Source organism: Syngnathus floridae, chromosome 11 (genome assembly GCF_059516105.1).
Source record: "Syngnathus floridae isolate MCC-2025c chromosome 11, RoL_Sflo_1.0, whole genome shotgun sequence".
Taxonomy (NCBI): domain Eukaryota; kingdom Metazoa; phylum Chordata; class Actinopteri; order Syngnathiformes; family Syngnathidae; genus Syngnathus; species Syngnathus floridae.
In genome coordinates this window covers 1,257,730-1,265,090 of record NC_142423.1, presented here as the reverse complement: position 1 = coordinate 1,265,090, position 7,361 = coordinate 1,257,730, and the positions used below count along the sequence as shown (strand labels likewise).

The window sequence follows — 7,361 nt, the reverse complement described above, 5'->3', positions numbered from 1 at the left end:
GTCCAGCTTGAGAAGTTTGCTGGGATTCAGGATGCCGACTTTCGAATGATTTATCACATGCGCTGTGCTATTCACACGCTGCAACTGGCAATTCGTGACGGATTGAAAGCGGAGCATGTCATGAAACTACTGGATAAAGTCCGACGGGTGGTGAAGAGACTGCGAACCCCCAATCTGCTTGCTGTCCTCCGTCGTCGAGGAGGTCTTCTCCCTGTCGTCGATGTGCCCACCCGTTGGGGAAGCACCTACCTAACGACAAATCGGCTCCTTCATCTACGAGAGCATGTCCAGGACTTGACGGCTGCTTCTCCAGAACTTCTCCTTAACGAGTCAGAATGGAAGAAGCTTGAGACCTTGGCCACGATCCTCAAGATGCCATACGATGTCACGGTCAAGCTCCAGTCGGCCTCAATCACCCCCGGCAGCTTTCTCAAGGAGTGGTCGGCCTTGAAGGCAGCGTTGCGCAAGTAGCCCCCTCTGGCTTCACCATTCGCCAATTCAATGGAGCAACGAGAGGACAAGCTCTTCGACAATGATTTTTTTCTGGCAGCCATCTTCGTCGATGCGCGTTACCGCATTCTCCTCAGCAAAGAGCAGATGGAGCGCGCCAAGAATGGCCTCCGTGCCGTTGTGAGGTGAATCCGGTCTCGTACCCACCAGCCCCTGGAGGGGCCGTCGATGGAGGCCGAGGTTGATGGCTCCACATCGACGGAGGAGGATGAGTTTGAAAAAGAACTTGACAGCATTGAGCGCCGCCGGCGTTTGGCGGCCGCCACCTCGCCAACCGACATAGATGAAGAAATTGGGTCAATGTTAGCACTTAGTCGAATGAAAGAGAGCCCATTTGTTACAGCTGATTGTTATCCGTCCGGCCTCAAGGCAGCGACTCGGACACTCACAGCAATGCCAATCAGCCAAGTCAGCGTAGAGCGCCTGTTTTCCGGGCTCAAGTTTATCATGTCTGATCAGCGCGGCGCGATGAAGGCTGACTTGGTTGAGGCGATTTTGTTCCTAAGAACAAACTCAAGTCGTTGAATTGAAACTTGAAAGTATCTGTTTATTGTATTCGTTTATATGTTTAATAAAGACAAAGCCATCACTGTTGTAATTATTTAGATTTTGATCTAAATTAGCTTCGAATAAAGACTAAGCAGTCACATGAATTAACAGAAAAAATGGACAGCCGGACTCGGACTCGGTGGTCAAGAGGCCGGACTCGGACTCGGTGCAAAAATCCGACCGAGTCCACAGCCCTACTCAGAACCCTCGCACGTTTGGCTATCTCGGCATTCCTCTTCATAAGGTGTTCGTTCACGTACACCTGTGTGTTCTTCAGTTTCCTTCTTTGTTTCAAAAGTTCCGTTTTGTGTCTTCTGTTTACAAATCTCAGAATGATGGTTCGCTGTGATTGTGCAATTCTTTTGGGAAGAGTATGGCAGGGGGCGATACTTCCCTTATGAATGGAGATTTGAAGAACTGAATCAGCTGTTCCTCCAGCGACTGCTTTTCTCCCTCGGTCAAGTCCGCATCTTTGTTCTCTCCACGGGTGATGTTGGAGTATGTGCGGTGTGTTGTTTTCAGACCGCTGATGATCACGTCCTCTTTCTGTGTATATTGCTCCATCTCGTCAACTCTCTTCCAACTCCACAATGTTCTCGTCCTTCAGCGCGAGTAGGTTGTTTGGTTTCCTCACATCTTCAACCAGACCGCTTATTTTTCCTACATTTTCCACCATTCCATCCATTTTCTTTGCCAGGTGTTTCAAGGCCTTCTTAATCTCCTCCATTTTATCGTCGACATCGTCGTCGCTGTCCTAGGACGCGCACCTCCTACTTCACCACCGGTCCGCCATCTTTCAATCAAGTCGCTCTGGCGTTTTAGGAGAACCGCTTGGAACTAAAGGTCTTGTTGATTTTTGATTGAAGAATACAAGCGAGCTGGACGGCACAGCAGGGGTTTACACTGCGTCTTGATTCTGCTTGCAAATTTGCTGACAGCCCGATCAGGAAGTGACAGCTGACAGCCCCTGCTGTCACAACTCGTCCCTAGTTGTTTCATATGTAGGTTGTCATGGTTTCTGATCGCGTCTGTGTACTCGCCCCTCCCATCCTGTGTTACCTCACAATCATTGTAATCTCAGTCACCTGCCTCTTGTTACCCATCCTGTATTTAGATTCTGTCTGTGCGTCACTCCCTGTCGGATCATTGTTGATGTCACGATGTCTTTTTGGTTCCCGTTGCTGTCATTGGTAATGCCACCCTGTCATTTTGTTTCTCGTCTTTTTCGGTCAGTCTTGTTGTTAGGTTTTGTTGTTAAGTCATGTCAGTTGCCGAGTCTGTTAGTTTGCGTTCTTCAATAAACCCTGGTCCAAGCTGAACTTGGTCGCCCTGCTCCATTTCCTATCCGATCCGACAGAATGATCCGACCACTACAACGACCAGCGCTTGGACCCCCCTCCTCCATCAGATCCTGCTGCGATGCCCAATCCACGACCGCCAATCCATGCATGTTCCAGTGCCATGGGCTTCGCGGCAGCGATCAGACTCTGCTGCTGCAACGCCGGACCCGTGGCCACCATCGGACTTTGTTCCGGCGACGCCGGACCCGCGGCTGCCATTGGAGTGCATCTGGCGCCAGCGGCTTTGCGGCCGCGATCGGACTCTGCTGCCGCGATGCCGGACCCGCAGCCGCCATCGGAGTGCCTCCCGGCATCATCAGACTCACGGCCGCATTCGGGCTCCACCCCAGCTTCGCAGGACCCGCGGACGTCAGCAGATATCAAGCCAGCTGCGCCAAACCAGCGATCATCCCTGGCTCCACTCCCACTGCTGCGGCGCGTGACGGCTCTTGCCGCTGCGCACAGCCACGCCTTCTGAATGCCGCCGATCGCGGTACGGACTTCCAGAGTTGCCGCCGATCGCAGTACAGACTTCCAGAGTTGCTGCCGATTGTGATACAGACTTCCAGGGTTGCCGCCGATTGCGGTACAGACTTCCAGAGTTGCCGCCGATTGCAGTACGGACTTCCAGAGTCGCCGCCCGAGTGCGGTTCGGTTCCCCAAGTTGTCGCCCGAGTGCGGTTCGGTTCCCCGAGTCGCCGCCCGAGTGCGGTTCCGTTCCCCAAGTCGCCGCCCGAGTGCGGTTCGGTTCCCCAAGTCGCCGCCTGAGTGTGATTCGGTTCCCCAAGTCGCCGCCCGAGTGCGGTTCGGTTCCCCAAGTCACCGCCCGAGTGCGGTTCGGTTCCCCAAGTCGCCGCCCGAGTGCGGTTCGGTCCCCAGTGTGTGCCGCCCGAGTGCGGTTTAGGTCCCTAGTGTGTGCCGTCCGATTGCGGTTTAGTTCCCCAGTGTGTGCCGCCCGAGTGCGGTTTAGGACCCCAGTGTGTGCCGCCGAGTGCGGTTTAGGTCCCCGGTGTGTGCCGCCGAGTGCAGTTTAGGTCCCCAGTGTGTGCCGCCAAGTGCAGTTTTGTCGCCCAAGTTGCTGCCGATTGCGGTTCAGGTCCCCTGTGTGTGCCGCAATTGTGGTCCTGGGCCCCTGAACGCTGCCGATTGTAGTTCATGTCCCCAAGTGGCCGCTGAGCGCGGTTCAAACCTTGTCACAGACCAGCGGGGTCGCCTGGACTGGTGCGCTCCCCCCCCAGCGTCCCCTTTTTGGGGGACGTCGGGAGCCGTCCCTTGTGGGGGGGGGTTTGTCACGACTCGTCCCTGGTTGTTTCATATGTAGGTTGTCATGGTTTCTGTCCGCGTCTGTGTACTCGCCCCTCCCATCCTGTGTTACCTCACAATCATTTTAATCTCAGTCACCTGCCTCTTGTTACCCGTCTTGTATTTAAGTCCTGTCTGTGTGTCACTCCCTGTCGGATCATTGTTAATGTCACGATGTCTTTTTGGTTCCCGTTGCTGTCATTGGTAATGCCACCCTGTCATTTTGTTTCTCGTCTTTTTCGGTCAGTCTTGTTGTTAGGTTTTGATGTTAAGTCATGTCAGTTGCCAAGTCTGTTAGTTTGCGTTCTTCAATAAACCCTGGTGCAAGCTGCACTTGGTCGCCCTGCTCCATTTCCAATCCAATCCGTGACACCTGCACCACTGAATTGTGAGGCGATTTGCTAATCAGTATTCCACCATGCTTCCCACTGGACAAAATTGAATGTTAAAAAAATAAATAAATTGCATGTACGGCTCATAATGCTCAGCATACAAGCATTTCTGATTCTTTCTGATAGATTAAGAAATAGTTACCGTAATTTCCGGACTATAAATCGCGTTTTTTTTTCATAGTTTGGGTGGGGGGGCGACTTATACTCAGGAGCGACTTATATATGTTTTTTTTCACAAATTTTTACTTGATCATTAAGACATCACTTACAAGTATAGTTGACCACTTCCCATGTTATTTTTAGTATAGTTGATCACTTCACATGCTTTTATATCTTTATCTTGAACATATTCAAAACATAAAAAATAGAGAAAACATCAAATAAAGCAATTAACACTTTAAAGCACCATATCCAAGTCCACTGTCTGCTGTATGTACACTTGCTCCATTTTTGCTCCTCTTATATTTATTATTATTATTTATTATTATTTGTTTATTTATCATTTATTCAACACTCTTATTTATTCATTGTTAGTGCCTTCTTGGGGTTTTTTTGTGTTGCTTGTATGCATATGTGTACTATCTCACCGAGGGATAGTGGAAACGTAATTTCAATCTCTTTGTGTGTCTTAGTATATAAAAAAAAAAAAAATCGACGATAAAGCAGACTTTGACTTTGATAAAACAACCAAAAAAAATTATATTTTCAAACGAAACTGGATGAGGGCGCTCTAAATTTTACCGTTGGCCGTGACTCATCAACTGGGTGGGTTTAAGAAAAATGGCACCAAAAAGAAACTCATATTTTGCAGGTTACAAACTTCAAGTTGTAAAATATGCAGCTGAAAACAGTAATCGAGCAGCAGAAAGAACGTTTGGAGAACCGTGATATCCCAAGGGATTACTATTTCAAGGGACGTTAGTGGCACGGCGCGGATAGATGGATACTCGATAGATGGATGCTAGATAGATGGATAGATACTTTATTGATACCCCGGGGGGAAATTCAGGAGCCAGCAGTTAGACACAGAAATACACAGATAAACAGATAAACAATACTAACATCGATAACAGAAGATAGCTTAATATTAATAAATAATTAAATAGATCAAATAAATAAATTAATGGATCAAATAAATGAACAACAAACAGTGTTACGACCGTGAGCGTGCCCCCAACCCCCGCGACGAGTTAAAAAGTCCCGCGGCATAGGGAAGGAATGAACCCCTCAGCCTTTCCGTGGAGCAAGACGGTGTCAGCAGCCTCTCACTGAATCTACTCATCCACCCAATGATGATGCTGTACAGTGGATGTTCGTGGTTGTCTTTGATTGACAGCAGCCGAGCCAACACCCGCTGATCTGCCACAGACGCCAGACCAGGTAGCTTCGTGCCTACAACAGAACCCCACTTCTTCACTAGTTTGTCCAGGCGGGAGGCATTCCTCTTCTTGACGCCACCCCCCCAGCACCAGTCCATCTCTAATACAGCCAACAATAGCAGTATCATCCAGCACATGGTAGAACTCAGAGCTGTACTGGAAGTCAGAGATGTACAGGGTGAACAGGAAGGGAGAGAGCACCGTTCCCTGCGATCCTCCCATGCTGCTTCTCACCATGCCTGATTCACAGCCTCCCATGAGCACATACTGAGGTTGCCCGTAAAGAATCTGAATCGAGGGCATTTAACAGAGCCGCATTGAAATCATTTATGAGATTAAAAATTGCGGCATTATAAGAGGGAAATGCGGCAGTTGCTAGAGGCAGTAACTCGGAGAGCGCAGTCGTGGTTACGGAGTTAATATTACGGCTGCTGTAGCTTTGATTGGTTGATCAGATCTCGTACCCATGGGAGGATTTTTGGACAATATATGAGTGGGATTGTCCAAGCCTGGCATTACGTTTGAAATGTTTATTAACGCAGCAGGAGGAGACAACCGTAGGAATTTGATCGTTTATATTTGGCACACACGTACTATTATTAGGAGCGAGCACCATACCATCAGTGAGACCGGTCAGAGAGGAGTAACTAGACTTGTCTACTACCTCAGTAGAAATTATGTCAGTGTATGTTCTCAAACTGTGACACTCTAATCTACACAAAGAGCTATGTGCATGATACGAGTCTAGCCTAGCGCTGGTTAAGTTTAACTTAACGGACTCCAAACCCATCCTAACAGGTGGCCCGGCCACCTGTGACCAGGCCTGCTATAAAGTGGATTGTCATGAACGGCTCGAACAGTAATCTATGTTCCTAGAAAGAGTGATGGCGCCTTCACGGTTAAGATGAAGGCCGTCCAGCCTCAGCAGGTCGGTACGGGCCCAGATCTACAAACTGAAATCCCTCATTCTTCCAGAAACCAGCCATCCACTGATTAGGCAAGAATAATCTGCTAAACCACTCATCATTGCCTCAAGGGGCCAGAGACAATTACTCCATTCCGACTCATCTTTCTGGCGAGATCACAAATCGCTATATTTTCCTTTGGGTTCTCTGATTGCCTCATCCTAGTATCATTGGAGCCTACGTGTATCAATATATTCGAATGACGAGTGTTGTTGGTGCTGCGCTGTTGATTAGGCATATTGCAAGCCAGCTCCCCAAGGTTAGATTTAATTTCGAGTGCTCTGGCTCCAGGGAAACACATTACTGTAAATGGATTTTTAAGCGAGATGTTACGGGCCACCTATGACCAAAGTGAGAGCGCCAGGAGACCGAGGTGGCTTGGGACGGCTATGCGTCTTAACAGGCTCATTGCTGTTAGCAAGCCGCTTGGTGATAATGGTAACTGGACTAGCAGGCTGATAGCAGCCCCCATTCGTGTCAGCCACATCTACGATTATCGGCTTGTAGCTGGCGGACACACTCCTCTAGCAGGGACAACCTTTCTAAAAGACAGGTGCAGGTGGTGCACAGAGGCTTGCAAACCGAACCTTTGAAAAAAAATTGAGAATCTAATAACGATTGACGATCGGACACTACAGAAAATACACCAGTAATGCCCAAATCTGTAAAAATAGCAAATAAGGCTGAAATATAAAGAGGGTCGCCGTACTGTCATCTGCCATCTTGAAATTTTGGGTAAAGAGCTGATCCTTCATACGTGGTCTCAATTTTCCGGTAAATAAAAGAGAATGTTGAGAATGAGAAACAGTAATTCCTCTTTTATCGCGGATAATTGGTTCCAAGGTGAAAATCCGTGATGTAGAGAAAATAGTTAAAATATACATAAAAGACTTTTATGAACCTTTATTGTATTTTTAAACACTG

General features: G+C 48.5%; 1 pseudogene; it reads right to left on the bottom strand.

Moving 5' to 3' along the window:
• Positions 1-6,313: 6,313 nt before the first annotated feature.
• LOC148390267 (uncharacterized) lies at positions 6,314-7,159 on the bottom strand (annotated as a pseudogene).
• Between the last annotated feature and the right edge of the window lie 202 nt (positions 7,160-7,361).